This window comes from Tamandua tetradactyla, chromosome 8, assembly GCF_023851605.1.
Source record: "Tamandua tetradactyla isolate mTamTet1 chromosome 8, mTamTet1.pri, whole genome shotgun sequence".
Classification (NCBI taxonomy): Eukaryota; Metazoa; Chordata; class Mammalia; order Pilosa; family Myrmecophagidae; genus Tamandua; species Tamandua tetradactyla.
Window position 1 is genome coordinate 4,549,476 of NC_135334.1, and position 16,342 is coordinate 4,565,817.

The window sequence follows — 16,342 nt, forward strand, 5'->3', positions numbered from 1 at the left end:
TGTTGCAAAACAATTCCTACTTTGCAACAATGCAATCAAACAGATCTACAACTCATAACATATTATCCAGTGCTTTTCAGCTCACTGGTAAAGTGAAATAAAATTTACCAACCATCCCCTCTACTCAGTGTGCTCCAAGCTCATTTGCAAGCAGATCTGCAACTCAAAACAGCTCACAAGGGGGCTTTGGCTCAATATATCCTTGAAGAGAGAGAGAGAGAGAGAGTTGGGCTGCTCTGGTTATTAGATGACTTTGTTCTGTCTTGTTTTCTCCCTCTCTCCTTCATACATATTAGCTGAACATAACATGAGGGATGGAATCCCTCTCCAGGAGTTTCTGAAGTTGCTCTCCATTCTGATTCATTATGGTAACCAAAACAGATTTATGTCTAGCTGTTTTTTTCCTTCTAAATAACATGGCAGAGAGAAAGAGAGAGAGAGAGAGAAAAACCTGGGTGAAACGATGAGAAGGAAACAGAAAACTTAAACTCTTACTTTAAAAGTTTGGAAGATAGAACAGTGTTAATAAATTTATAGAAAATTCTAAATTACGGGGATTGAAGAAATCATTATACTTACTTTTTATAGGATCTTACTTTCAAGTTAATAAAGCACATTAAGTTCCATTTGGGTCAAAGGGGTGGGGGAGATTATTAAAATGGGTGAAGAGGAAAGTGAACAAACTCCATAGTGGTTTGGTTATTTTTTGTGACTTAAGTGAGGTCTTTAATGTTCTGAAATGAAATTGAGAATTGCTCTGAAGTTTGGGATACCTTCTTCGGAAATGGGCATTTAACAAAGCACTAGAGGATAAATCAGAGCCCAGTTATTAAGCAAACTCAGTTGAGCTTTCCGCTTTCTAAGCACTTCGGTTGTGGAAAAGTAGAAAACAAAACATTGGGCTCCCTGGAATATCAGAACAAATAGATGGCGTCTATTTCTACAGGAGAACTTCTTTCAAAACTGAAGTCAATTCTCACAATTCCTGTTGCTGTTTTATCAACTAAGTTGATAAAATATTCTACGTCATTTCTCATCAAGAGTAGATTCTATCTTAAGAAACTACTCTCATTTCTTGTCCCTAAGAAACAACTCCTCATTCAGTAAAGTTTTTCATGAGATCTATGCTCCATTTCTAATTCTAGCTCTTTCGCTATTTCCACCACATCTGCAATTGCTTCCTCCACTAAATTCTTGAACCTTTCCAACATATGCATAAAATTTTTAATCAACTCCTTGCAAACTCTGGTCAATGTTGATATTTTGACCTCCTTCCGTGAATCATGAGTGTATTTAATGGCATTTAGAATGGTGAATCTTTTTTGGAAAGTTTTCGATTTACTTTGCCAAGATCCAGCAGGGGAATCTCTATCGTAGCTGTAGCTTTACAAAGCTTTTTTTTTTTTGTATGTTGTATGGTGGGGATCACATTTCATTCTTTTTCTGTGTGACTATCTGGCTATTGAAGCACCATTTGTTGAATTTTTTTGGAGGGGAAGGGCATGGGCCAGGAATCCAACCCGGGTCTCCCACATGGGCAGGTGAGAATTTTACCACTGAACTATTTTGTACCCCCTCAAAAAAACCTATTTCTTAAATAATAAATTTTGAAATCAAAACTACTCCTTGACCCATGGGCTTCAGAATAGACATTACATTTGCAGGAATGAAAACAACATTAATCTCAATGTACAACTTCATCAGAGTTCTTGGGTGACCAGGTGCCCTGTCAATGAGCAGTTACATTTTGGTAAATGAGCAGTGGTTTCAACTTGAAGTTCCAGGTGCATTAGCCACTAACAGGAGAGTGAGCCTGTCCTTTAAAATTTCAAAGCCAGATGTTGAGTCCTCTTTTATAGGGGAGAAAACCCTAGTTGGTATCTCCTTCCATTATCATCTACACCAAAAATCTGTTGTTTGGTGTAGCCACCTACATCAATGTTCTCAGTCACATGCTCTGGATAACTTGCTGGAGCTTCTAAATCAGCACTTGCTGTTTCACTTTTTACTTTTATGGTATTTAGATAGCTTAAATCAACCTTTCCTAGCTTCAAACTTTTCTTCTGCAGTGTCCTCACCTCTCTCAGCCTGCCAACAATTGAAGAGAGCTAAGGCCATGCTCTGGATTAGGCTCTGGCTTAAGGGAAGGTTGTGGCTGGTTTGATCTTCCATCCAGACCACTAAAACTTTCTTCATATCAGCAATATGACTGTTCTGCTTTCTTATCATTCATGTGTTCATTGGAATAGCAATTTTGATTTCCTTCAGGAATTTTTACTTTGCCTTCACAACTTGGCCTAATTGTTTGGCGCAAGAGGCCTAGCTTTGTAACCATCTCAGCTCTCATCATGCCATCCTCATTAAGCTTAATCACTTCTAGCTTTTGAGTTTAAGGGAGAGACGTGTGATTCTTCCTTTCACTTGAACACGTAGAGGCTATTATAGGACTATTAATTGGCTTAATTTCAATATTGGCATGATTCTGGGAATTGGGAGGCCCAAGAAGAGGGAGGGAGATGGGAGTATGGTCAGACTGTGGGAGGTGAGAATACACCTACATTTATCTATTAACTTCACCACTTTTGTGGGTGTGGTTCGTTACACCTCAAAAAACAATTACAAGTGTAACAGCAAAGATCACAGATCCTCAGAACAGATACAAAAATGATGAAAAAGTTTGAAATAATCAGAATTACTAAAATGTGACAAAGACATGAAGTGAGCATAGGCTGTTGGAAAAATGGTGGCAATGGACTTGCTTGATGTAGGGTTGCCACAAAACTTCCCAATTTGTAAAAAATGCAGTATCTGCACAGCACAATAAAATGAGGTATGCCTGTATTCCTGAAACAATGAATTTAATAATTACATTTTTAAGAGTTCAAATATATAACACGGGAGAATATGACTCAAATTAAGAAATAACAGAATCTGCACTTCAAAAGCACCCTATGTTTCATGCTAAATTCTTTCATAATGATTGACACTGAAACATATTCCTGTTAAATAATATAACATTGAGGATAAAAAAAGAATTCTGACATTTAGGAAAAAATAAAGAGGAGTCACTAAGAAAAAAAATAAAATTATAAGGAAAAGCTAATTTCAGAATTCTCCATGGTAACATTCAATGCTAGATGACAGTAGAGCAATACTTACCAAGATCTAAGGGAGTGAAATGTGACACCAAAATATTAGACAACCAGGTTGCAATAAAGGCACTGGGCAGATATTCTCAAACATATCAGAAAGTAAAAGACTCCTTGGCTGTGAAACTTGAATGCATTTAAGTTTATAATTAGTACAAAACAATTATGGAAATTGTAGTAACAAAAGTGAATGACAATGGAAAATTGCACAATTAATGGGTAAGTGGGAGGAATTATTACAGTGCTTATTTCCACATCCTTTTAAGTTGTGAGTCAATTGATATTGCCTATATTGAAAACATGTCGTTTAAAAAAAACACTGCAGTCTCTTACTGCTTTTAATAATCTCTTTTATTAACATTAGTGGGAGCTTTCAGAAAATAATTTACTTTGTGATTTAAGAATCTAGTAACAACATGGGCAAGGAACAAAATGTGAAAATCAGAAGTTAGGTTGGTTGAAAATTTTGCCAGTTTAGGAGTTTTCTTTGATTTGGGTGTTTTGATTTGTCTGGATATTTTGGGCAAGAAGTTCATTTACTGCACATGAAAACATACACACACATACGTTGCATTTATTGAAGCCATAGTAAGCTAAGTGCTCTTGATATAATGTCCTATAAACCACACTAGGTATCATTATGGCTTTTTAAAGGATGAAAATGTAAAAATTGTAGAGTTTACTAGATGGAAATGAAAAGCAGTATCATCATATTGACATAGGGGCCAATAAAAATTGGGAGATACTTTTGGTACTTGAAAGCACAGTTTTACTTTCAGCGTTTTTCTTCCAAACTTTACTCTGAAGAATAATGTCAAAAAGGTATCCTTAAAGACTAGATTTCCAGAGGGAAAAATTCTGAATCCCTTACCATTCCTAGTTAAAATTTCATGTAAGGTGTTAGAGATAAAAGTGAAAAAAAATACTCAATAAATGGCTTACACTTCAAATCAGAATGCAGGGGTAAGGATGACATTGTCTATATTTCAGAACTTCATCAAGGAACAGAGGATTATTTTGTCTAAAACCTAAATTTTCTGTAGCACATACTCTAACAACCTATCTGGATAGCTCATTTAAACAATCCAAACATATGGAGCCTGGAATGGGAATGAGGTAATTCTATACAATTTAAGGTAATACCTAGATACATTCCAGAGTGTGCTGGGGAGTTAATTAAAAAGGAGAAAAAATATGGAACTACTAAGCTTTACCTTTGGGAAACCCCTGGTACTGTCTTAAATATTAGGGACTCCCAAGTCAATGAGCCACGCCCTTGATCCTGAGGCTTGAGCCTGTGAAGCTTATATTTGTAGAGGAGAACCCAAGCCTACCTAGAGTTATGCCTAAGAGTTACTTTCAGAAAACTTATTTTGTTGCTCAGATGTAGCCTTTCTCTCTCTAATCCCAACTCTGCAAGTAAAATCAAAACCCTCTACATGGGACATGACATCCAAGGTTAAAGTCTCCCTGGCAACGTGGAACATGACTCCCAAGGATGAGCCTGGCCCTGACACCGTGGAATTGACAACTCCTTCCTGACCAAAAGGTGGAAAAGAAATGTAACAAAATAAGGTATCAGTGGACAAGAGAGTTCAAATAGAGTTGACAGGCTGTTCTGGAGGCCACTCTTATGCAAGCTTTAGCTAGATATTGCTAATTATCACAGTTGACAAACCCCAATCAAAACCATTCCTATTAACCTTAAAGAACACCTAGGGCTCTATCTGAGATTCTATAAAAGTCTCACATACTGAAATTACTTTACAGAAACCTAAGACCTCCAGATATGTTCCTAGGCCAGATAAGTCCTGAAACCTGGAAGGGCCAGCCTCTCCAAGAACATCAATTAGTTCCATCTCCCTATCCCATATTATTGACACCCCTTTCCAACAAGAAAAAGATAGAAAAGGCAGAGTCCATATACCCCTAAAAATTGGGAGAAGGATCAAAAGAAGAGGAGGAGTTATAACAGAGGAGATAGGATTTAACAAATGAGTATGACTGCTGAAATCATTATATTGTTATTTCTTTTAGTTTCCAGTGTCTTGGAGCAGCTAGAAGGCTAAAACTGTGGAATAGTAAACCATAACAGAACTCTGAAATCTATTCTATAACTACTTGTTACAATGTACTTTCACATTTATTGCTTTTTTGTATATATGTTATATTTCATACTAAAAATGTGTTTTAAAAAAGGCTTAACCTTCAATCCAGACAAATAATTGACCTCCTAGAAATCCCAGAGTAGAAGGCAATTATCATAATCTGACCGAGGAAAGAAATAGCAAAGAGAAAAATCAAAGTTTCTCAAGGACCCTTGTGGATTTTGATTACATTGTGCCATAAGAGTCCTTGATTTTTTACTTGCTCTCCATCTATAAATCATACGTCCTTTACTGGCTAAATGTGTTATGCACAGAGGGTAAATGTTACATTTTCTTTTATGGACTGATCTACATTTCAGACAGGAATTAAGAAATAATTTGAGGAACTAACCATCAGAATGGGTAAACTGCTACCACATAAGATTTTATTTGACTCAAGTAGTAGATGGAAAAGGGTAACGTTGAGAACTTGGAACAGTCAGAAGAAACCAAACATTTCTGAAGTTTTCCCTAGATGCAGTTTCAAATGGCTTACTCAAGTCTTTGAAGCTAGGATTAAGACAGTGAGGGCTACTAAGAGATAAAAACATGTGAGAAGAACCTACTCCTGTGATTATCTGATTTTTGGATAGCAAATGTAATAGATTTCTCCTGATCAAGGTGGAAATTGCTAAACTTTCTACCTAGGTGTCCATCCCCAAATTCATGGATCCCCTCATACTTCAGTGGAAAATGTAGTGGACTCCATTGCAGTAAGACGTAGCCATGTGATCAAGTTTCTTGGCAGGAGGGTTGTATGGGAGCTTCCAAGGATTTTCCTAAAACACAGTTGGTCCATTCCCTCTGATGTTCCCTTGTTCCTTTGTGATGGAAAATGTTTCATCTCCCTTTGGCCGTTACCGTAAGGGCAACACTGGACTGGGTGGAGGGGAGAAGAGCCGGCACAGTCTCGTCTGGAGACACTGAACTTCCACCTGCCCTGGAAAACTATCTTTAGAGTTTTTGTACAAAAAATAGCTCTCAATATTCTTTAAGCCATTCTTTTTTTGGTTTCTATTACTTGCAGTTAAACCTAATCCTAACTGCAATACCTCCTTTAGCAAAATACAAATTTGTGTCCTTTATTCTTGCACCCAGATTGCCGGTTTAATGGGAAACAAATGATGTTCTGTCCTCTGTTCAACTGAACCGACAGAATGTAAATAACTCCCATTTTGAAACTGTGTGCATGGATCCATGCATCCTCCAGGGTGATTCTTGTAAGTGAGCTGCTTTCTTCCTGGGGCTTCCATCAGGAGAAGAAGCAATTTTAAGCAGATAAGTGTGAGCAAGAGGCAATTGCGTGTCCCATTCTCCCCAGCCAGACAATCATTCAATGTATGGATACCCATGTTGGCAAGATTCTCACTGTGCAGCTGGCTGCCTGTTACCTGCTACCTGTTACCTCTGAGTTACCTGCTGAGAGATGAGCTTTCCCTCTGGTAAGGTCATAAAACTTTCCCTCATAGAAGACCATTTCAGAGGCTGGACAGCCATGCAAATTTGAATGGTGCTGGGTGGGGAGTGAGACAGCTTCTCAGAGCTTAGGTGGAAGCCTGGCTCCATTCGATCACAACTAAAAATTATCAGAATAGAATGCCTTGTGTGAAATGACTCAGGCATTCTGTTCTGGTTCTACAGATAAAAAATAATAATAATAATGCATTTGCAGCCACGCTGCTTTACTCTTCATTGAACCTGTTATTGAGTCCCTGAGAAGACCTCTGTCATCTTCATTTCACAGGCTGGTAGAGAAATACCACATATCCTCTTTTGTAAGATTCTCAAGGGCAAAATCCAAAATTTCCATATATCCAATCTGTGGTGCCTAGAAGAGAACTAAGCAGAGGAGTGAGAATGAATTTTCTAATTGCTCTCTCTTTATACTGAGTCCTACACCCACCCCAAAAAAGAAGGGCTAATTTGTGTCCTTTTTCTTTGTTTGGGTTTTTTTTTAATCCTAATCCAATTTTGCAGGGGCAGACCTATTGTTTAGGGTGGGGCCTTTTAGTTAGATTGCTTCCATGGAGTTATGGCCTTGCCCAGGCAAGGTGGGTCTTAATAAGTTTACTAATTAAGATAACAAGCTCAGAGCTGACACCCAGAGCAGACACTTACGTGCAGAAGTTTGGTGATGCTTAAGGAACCAACACAGAGAGCTAGGAAATGAAAGTAAGACACAGAAGTTTGAAGATGTTAAGCTATGAGATAAAATCCAGAGTTTGCCCTAGAGAGGCTAAGTGAGTGCCTGCAGAAGCTGAGAGGGGAGGCCACTGGAACCAGGAGCTGAAAGCAATGAAACCCAGGAGCAAAGAGTCAGCAGACGTCACCATGTGCCTTCCAATGTGACTGAAAAGCCCAGGAAGTGATCAGCCTTCTAGAGTGAAGTTATCCTCTCCTTGATGCCTTAATTTGGATATTTCCATGGCCTTAGATCTGTGAAACTGTGACCTAATAGATCTCGTTTATAAACGCCAATCCATTTCTGGTATACTGCGTTCTTGCAGGTTTAGCAAACTAAAACAGGGGCACACCTGATTCTCCCTTGCTTCCAAGCAGGACAGCTTACGTTTCTCTTTCCACTCCAATTACATTTGTCACACCAACCACCCTCCCCCCACCACCACAAAAAAATTCAGACTGCTTTATTTCTTGCACAAATAGCAATTTCGAACCAGAAAGAAACACCTGGGAGAGTCAGGTCGCTCGCAGTACAGGATAATTAGAGATTATTATAATCGAAATTTCATTGCCACATCAAACTGTGTCTTTTAGCATTAATTAATCTTCCATCCCAGCCCCTGAGCCTCTCAACCCGCCTGCTGGAGCAGACCAGCTTGTCAAACACACCGGGCGCCTTGCATTTCATTACCTTTTCCCTGGTGAATGGGCAGTGAGATAAGCACAAAGGTTCCTCAGAGCATTTGTCCAAGCAGCTGTAATTCACAAGATATTTTACAAGTTTCTGTGGTTAGAGGCTCACGGAGGAAGTAATTTTGGGAAGGAAGACTGGGGTATGTTTATCATTCATTCATTTGTTCATTCATATTTTGTTTTCTCAGCAATGCAAGAAGCAAAGGATGGAAATTTCTTCCTTAAAGAGAACAAGGCCATGTAAGAAGACTAGTTAACAGGTTTCAGATGGAGATTAAGGCTGTCTAGGACCCTTTGCCCCTTTGCTGATTGTCTCATTCTATCCAAATCAACTGAATGAGCATAACCCCCAATTCATGCCTGCCTTTTCCTCTCTTATTGCCCTGCAGTTATAAAGCCTGATGTCACTTTACGTATGTGAAGTTGCAAAACTAGTTTCTTAGAAGCTGTTTATTTCCTATTGAGGTGGACTCTGCCTGCAGCTGATGTAAACTACCACCTTTTGAATGAATAGCTACGTTTCCCATATTGTGTGATCCAATGAGTAATATATACTTCACACATTTCCCCACTCCTTTCAGTGAAAGAACAGAAATTTTAACCGAAACATCCAAGCATTAGCATTTACTAAGATTAATAATTGATCTGTATTTATAGTATGACTAATTATTAGCATTGCAGTAGTTACTGATTTCAAAGAAATATTTGAAGAAACACAAACATCTTAGGTATTTTTCTCACTACTGTGCAGCAGGTATATTTCTTACATATGTTTGAGCTTTCAAAGCATTTTGCTCTTTCAAGAATCTTTGACATAATAATTCCCAAGTTTGTAAAACTTCTTGGATTCTTGGAAGAAAACTGTTTTTTTTTTTTTTTTTTACCTCAATAAAAAATAAGAACATATAATTGCCGAAAGGCTTGTGCAAGAATACATGTAACAGGGTGGGCTACGGTGGCTCAGCAGGCAAGGACGCTCGCCTGCCATGCCAGAGGACCCGGGTGGTTCGATTCCTGGTGCCTGCCCATGTTAAAAAAAAAAAAAAAAAAAAAAGAATACATGTAACAGATCTATTTGTAGTAGATAAAAACTGGAAACAAGATAATCCTAAGAGCTCTTAAAAAGTGCAGTAGATAAATAGCCTGTAGTACAATGGTGAAATACTCCACTGCGCTGAGAATGACAACCAAAAATACACTGTGAGTGAATCTCACAAACACAGTGTCGTACTGAAGAAGCCAACCACAGAAGAGGTCCTTTGTGTAAGTTAAAAAGCATGCAACTTATCTGGGGTGGCAGAAGCAAGTTGGAGGTCAACCTGGGAGGCTAGTGTGGAGACAGCTGGAAGGCAATAAGCTGTGCTGAGCACTGTTTCTTAATTTCAGCCGGGGCATGTTCAGTTTGTGACAGTTTATTGAGCTGACATACTGTGCACTTGTCTGCATGTATGCTATACCCCAAAGTTTTCTTAAAACGTTATTTTAAGCCTTACTTCCTTCCCTCTCTTCCTTCTTCCCCCTCTCCCCCTCCTTTCTTTTTTCATTCTTTCTTTCCTCCCTCTCTTTCCCTTTCTTTCCTTCTTTCTTTCTTTTTTCCTTCCTTCATTTCTTTCTCCATTGCTCGCTCTCACTCTTTCTCTTTGAAAAGTATCCATAGGATAATGTTTATCCACCCCAAAAAAGGACTAAATTGCTTTCTGTGCATTTTAAACATAAAGTTTCCTGTTTTCCTCTCTGCCGGCTGGAGAAATGGAACAAGAAATCACCCCTACCCCCTACCCAGGGGCCCTTTTAATCCACCAGGGGAGGGTCTTCTCAGAGTGACAGACTCTACCTGCTTGCCCAAGACTTTTCCATCTTTAGCACTGAAAGTCTCAAATCTCAGAAAATTCCTCCATCCTAGACACACTGGGATGGTTGGTAGTGAGCTCTTTTCCCTACTTAGACTTTTAGAATTTGAAAGAAAAAGCTTATGTGTGTTCATTAAATAATAAAACAGCAGCTTCTAGAATATATATACATCGTGGGCTGGATGTAGCTATGGGCTTTTATAGGAGCACAATCCCCTTCAAATAGCACAATGATTTAACACACTCAAAAACGTAGTTTTTAAAATGGTGTTGGTTTCTCCACATCATTGCTTTCCGTACAAGAGATAATAAGCTCCATAGGTGGTGAGGAGTCTGTAATTTGGTAACTGCTTCCAGCTCAATGACAGGGCTCAATGGAAGTGAAGCAGAACCATTTGTAGCTTATTATTTACATACCCTCAAGCTTTTCAGGTTATGTATGGTGATCTCTAGTACTCTGAATTGCATATAATTTCTATTTAGATAAGCAATAATACCTACAATGGATAGATAACTGAAGCCCACTAAGCCTCAAGATCTGTGAGGGCCAGACTTCTGCCTCATCCATCATTACTACCCCATCCCTGCCATGCAGTAGGCACATGACACATATTTAGGAAGTGGCTGGAGGAACAGGTCCAAAAACTGAAGCGTGACCCAAACACAGCCTTGTCATATGATTAGCATGGATGGGCACTTGCGACTTCACTACTCCACTCACTGCTCATGTGCTAACAAGTCCATCATTTAGTAAAGGTCTACTCTGTACATGGCCAATGCTGAGTGCTACAAGCAAAACAAAAGCATGCACTGACATGACCCCTACCCTCAAAAATACATGCCAGTGAAATTGCAAACAACAGAAGGAGCTCTCACAATGTGCAAAACCTCACAGCAGAGCCCCGTGGCAATCCAGAGGCAATGACGAAGGGCGGTGGGAGCAGACAGGGGACTTCCTGAGATGGAGATATTTAGTAGGTGACAGATGCTCCCCCATATCTCTTTGTATTAACACATTTAACATTAAGAACCACTCTGAGAGGTGAAGAGTACTGGATCCATTTTGCAGATGAAAACACTAATGTGACCAGGATCTCAGTCCAGGTAGATCCTGATGTCAGCCTTCTCCACCACATACGTCTTACCTCCATTGCCACATGGCCACTGGAATGTGTGCTGGGTGAGTGGGTCCTTGAAAAATGGTAGGGTGCTGGTGAAGGATCCTGTTTTAATCTCACTGTAGCACACATCAGGCTTCTGCACCCATGAGTTGGAGCATTGGATTGCAACCCCCCCCATCCTCCGAAAGAGCACTCATTTGAAGGCATCATGAGTTAAGTGAGGCCAAACTGAATCAAGGTGGGCCTTGACACAATGTGACCAGAATCTGTGTAAGCAGAGGAAATTTGGACACTGTAAGAGAGAGAGGAGAAAGAAGGAGACAGATGACCATGTGACAAAGGCAGAGATTGAGTCATAAATTCCCAGCAGGCTACTGCCAGGGTGCTACAGAATTCAGAGCAAGCACGGTCCTGCTGACACCTTGATTTCAGATGTGTAACCTCCAGGTAATATAACGAATGTCCTGTTGTTTAAGCCAACTGGTCTGTGGTTTTTGTTATCGCAGCTCTGGCAAACCAAGACAGATTCTCAGGCCTGCTCTTCACTGTCTTCTTCACAGGTGAGAGGACACAGGGAAGACTGGGAGCAAAATATTCTTGCCATGGCCCCATCATCTCCTTTAACAGAAAGAATCACGAGGGTCTTCAGCTACCTTGGTCAAAAACAAATGTCTTAGGGAAAGAACTGATGTGGGACTCAGACTCTGCTCTGCCAGGTCACATACTAAGTAACTGGCCAACTGTGAGGCAGTCATGAGGCTTTTCTTCAGCTGACAGCAGAGGAAATACAGGAGGAAAAAAACCTGATACATTAAAAAAATAAACACACACTGTTAACTCTTCCCCCTCCCCTCACACATACATTAGGTGCTTAATTGTGCAGTAAGCTTCCTTCCACAGGCTGGCCCCTGAGGGTAATGCACAGAGCAGGGGACTTTGGGCTCTGATGGTCCTCGGGCCAGTGCCTCTGCAGGCACTCTGCCTTCTCATCCTTGCCAACGCCTAATCCATCGCTGATTATTTGTTTATTTAGTCACTGCTATCTTGCTCCCAGCACACTGGTACCCAAATGAATTTTCATTTAAATATGCAAGTGGTAGAAGATGGGCTTTGAAAATTGAAGCATTTTGGATTCTCAACACGACTTGTTATAAAATGGAATGGTGTACAACATGATATCCAACTTGGGCACAAGCCAAGGGCTTTTAGTTGCTGAACAACCCAAAGAATTTATTCTAATGATACCCCATATTTGTAAGTGGTTTTACCTGGTGCAAAAGTCCTCTCATGTAAGTTTTCATTTGATTCCCCAAACAATGCTGAGAAGTTGTGCTGTCACCCACACTGATGGTTGCAGGGCTGAGGCTCAGAGAGGTGGAGAGACTTTCCCAAGGTCCCTCAGCTATGGCATGGCAGTGTCAAAACTCAATCTAGACCACTTGTGCTCACAAACTGCTACCCATTAGGCTGAGTGTCCTCATTCTAAGGTGGTGTTATGGATTGAATTGTGGTCCTTCTTCCGGCACTTACCCCTAGAATGAAACCTTATATGGAAGTAGCATCATTACAGAAGGAATTGGGAAAGTTAAAATGAAGTCATAAGGCAGTAGGGTGGCCCTTAACCCAACATAACCGATGTCCCTATGAGAAAAGGAGGAGACACAGAACATGACAGAAGCAGAGACGGGAGCAATGCATCACCAATAAGCCAAGGAGCATCAAGGATTGCCAGCAAATACCAGAAGGTCGAAAAGGCAAGGAAGGATTCTTCTCTGCAAGTCGCCGAGGGAGAATGGTCCTGCCGACACACCTTGACCTTGGATTCCTGGCCCCAGAATTGTGTGACAATAAATGTTCCATATTTTAAGTCACCCTAGGAATCTATAACCTGTGGACCATTATGAAATGCCACCAAATGAAACACTGGTGCAGAATGATGCCTGCTTGCTCATGGGGACTGCGCTTTGCAAAGCTGATGTTTTCCGAGCAGGCATACTTTCTGAGGTGGTTGAAGAGCAGTTTCTTCAGAGCCATTTCCCTTCTTTTTTGTTTTACTTTTTTCCTTTTTAAATCTGGAGAACCGTTATTGAAAGGACAAAGACAAACAAGAGCACCTCGATGGAAGGAGACTGGTATTACAGTGACAAACACTGAAACACCATTTTAGTAGATGAATGCAAATGGCTGCCATTCCTCAGTGAGTTTTTGGCTTATTCTCTAGAAGGCCCGACCCAGACAATCATTCATGAGTTCCTGATATGTAAGAAATAGGGCCCAGAAGCAGAACCGAAGCAGACTTGAAACTCCATCTTTCTCCCCTTGACTTCAGTTCTTCCTGAATTGCGTTGACGCAGAAGAGCGTGGTCAATTTGTATTCTGTGTAGGCTGTAAGATTTTGGCTACTGAATAATAGTTAATTTAATAATCTGATCAACTTGGAGGTAATAAACTGAATATTAATATAAATGAATTAACTTTTCAAGCATGAAATAAATTATTTGTTCATTCTTTCCCCAAATGCTTTAAACACTAGGCTGTATTAAGCATGCAAATGAATGGCTTGTCCCCACGCAGTGAAGTCGATAATAGAAGAGGACAGGCTCTGGGGGTCTGAGTCTCAGCTCTCATGCTTGTTTACTTGTGATTATGCAAATGATGAGATCAATAAAACACCCATTCACCTATCTCGCCTGCATTTATCTTTCCGCAGTCCTCACCGTGGGCATGCATGAGGTCACGTTAGCTTTAGTGGATGAAATGTGTGTGCTTTTTAGCACCTCTTATATATTTATAGGACCTGCTCACATCCTGTATTGGTTTGAATCCCTATGAATATTCTTCTCCTGACCTTATGCTCTGGCCTGGCAACGGTGTCTCATCCCTGCCACTGCTCTTGGGAGCCTCCTTAGGGAACACGGCGTCCCTGACTAATGTGCTATTTCACAGGCTTCCAAAGACAGAGTAAAAATATATATTGCCCTTTGCTACTTAGACCCCCAAACAGATGTTGTATGCCTCTCAGTTGCCCTCCCCCATGGAAACCATACTTTCATCGCCTTTCGGCTGCTCCCTTTCCCAGAGGGTGACACTGAATCATTGGGTCTGCATTTAGGGACAGACATCAAACTTCCCTTGTATTTACTGTGATCACCTCTTAGATACTCACACACAGAATTTCATCCCTCAAAACACCCCATGAATATCTCTTCTGGCCCCTGATATTTCCTTATCACCCACTACACTGATTATTATGCTCAAAAACAAGAAATAAGATAATGACACTTTTCCGGTATTCCTGAGTTATTGCCAAATTGATACATTTGGTCTTCCCCATTGGAATCATATTTCTTAGAGGGCAAATAGCATGCTGGGTGGTGTAAACAAACATAGCTCTAATCAGTGAAGGTATAGACCTAAGCTATTGTAATACGAGCTACGAGATCATTAATTTGGGGCTTCAGAATCTTAACAGGGGGTGAAGTCAGTTATCTCTGAATACTGTTTTTATTCTTATATATCACAACAGTTAGGTCTTCTGTATCCTCACATCTTGTCCATTATGGAACTCTGTGGTCTGGCAGCATCCATGGTGTTGTGCTGGTGAGTATAATTCATGTTATGAGTCACTCATACGCTTGTTCATCTATTCATTTAAAACTAGTTATTGAGCATCTGCCCTGTGCCAACCCTTCTTCTGGGCACTCAGAATGTATGAGTTCACCAAGCAGACAAAACTCACACCATCATAACATTTGCATCTTAGTCTAGGAAATAGAACACATGCGATAAACAAGTCAGTATGTCACCTAAAGTCAGATAACAACAGATGTTGTGAGAATACAGAGAGTGGGGCTGGTGTTGGGGGCATGCACTATGTGACAAGGCAGCATAGGAACAGTGACATGAATGGAATTCAATCCTTGTGAATATCTGGGACAAGAGCATTTTAGGAGGAGGGACCAGCAAGTGCCAAGGTTCTGAGGCAAGAGCACATGTGAAGGGTTCATAGAGCAGCAACAAGTCCCCGATAGCTTAACCAAATGGGAGCGTGGGGGACTCGTAGAATACAAGGTCCTGGACCAGAGAGGGGCTGGAGCACGAATAGCCGTATCGGCCACCATGGGGTATTTGGGTGATACTCTTCATGAGATGAAAAGCCACTGGAGGGTTATAAGCAGGAAATGACATGATCTGATTTATGTTTTAAAAGGATGGTTCTTCCTGAAGAATAGTGAATAGGAGGAGGTGTTAGGAAAAGGAGATCAAGAAACTGGTGTGAGGTTTGCAAAGAAGATGAGGGCTTGGAAAGGGTTTAGCAGTATAGGTCAGATCTTTGGTGTAGCAGAAGAGACCATGAAATCACAGAAAACGAATGCAAAGAAAAGTACATTCCCTTTTCTACTACCCTTATTCTGTGTTCAGACTATAGATATTTGAGTTTGAAAATATTGCTTCTGATATTGTTCCATGTTATTCTCCTGGACACATCATCTATCTCATTTCTTTCTCTATCATGAGATCTTAAGTCCTTGTTTCATTTGGGCATTTTCTCCGTCTCCCTCAACTTCACTTAATGACCTTATTGAGAGTTTAGCTAAAGATGCTTTCTCTTCCCTTCTACACGGATGCATTCAGTCTAATGCCAAGTGCCCACCAGTTTGGCCTGATAAACTCCGGTTTCATAGACAAGATCCTGTGCTGTCACACTAAATGCATAATCACCTGTTCACTTTCATCTCTTCCTTTTATTTTTCGTTCTTGGCTTTCAACTTCTAGAAGAGATGGAAACTTCATTTGTGCCCCAGCGCCTTTGCTTTCCTGTTCCAGACTTCAGTTGCTAAAGGTGTATGTTTCAGATTCTCCTGACAGTGTTAAGTGTGTATCTGTAAGATTGGAAGCAGCTGTGGTTTGGTGAAACTTGGCAGTCTCTCCATTTCACCCTACGGCTTAGGAAGAATGCAGACTTCCAAAGACAGCATTTCAGATCTCCATTCAGTCACCTGCATTGTTTTGCTGGGATGTTACCAACCCTGTCAAACATTGCTTCTCCTGCCCTTGGAAGCATATGCTTGTGCATTCTCCTTTGAATTCATTCACTAGAGTACTGGTGCACTCAGAAGCTCCAGCTATGCTGTTTTAGTTTCCCAACTGCTAAAATCAATACCATACAATGGGTTGGCTGTACAACAGGAACTTATTGG

General features: G+C 40.4%; 1 protein-coding gene across 1 annotated transcript in view; it reads right to left on the reverse strand.

Moving 5' to 3' along the window:
* The window catches only part of NTM (neurotrimin), a 1,015,613-nt gene that overhangs the window by 759,272 nt on the left and 239,999 nt on the right, over positions 1-16,342 (reverse strand). The window lies entirely within an intron of this gene.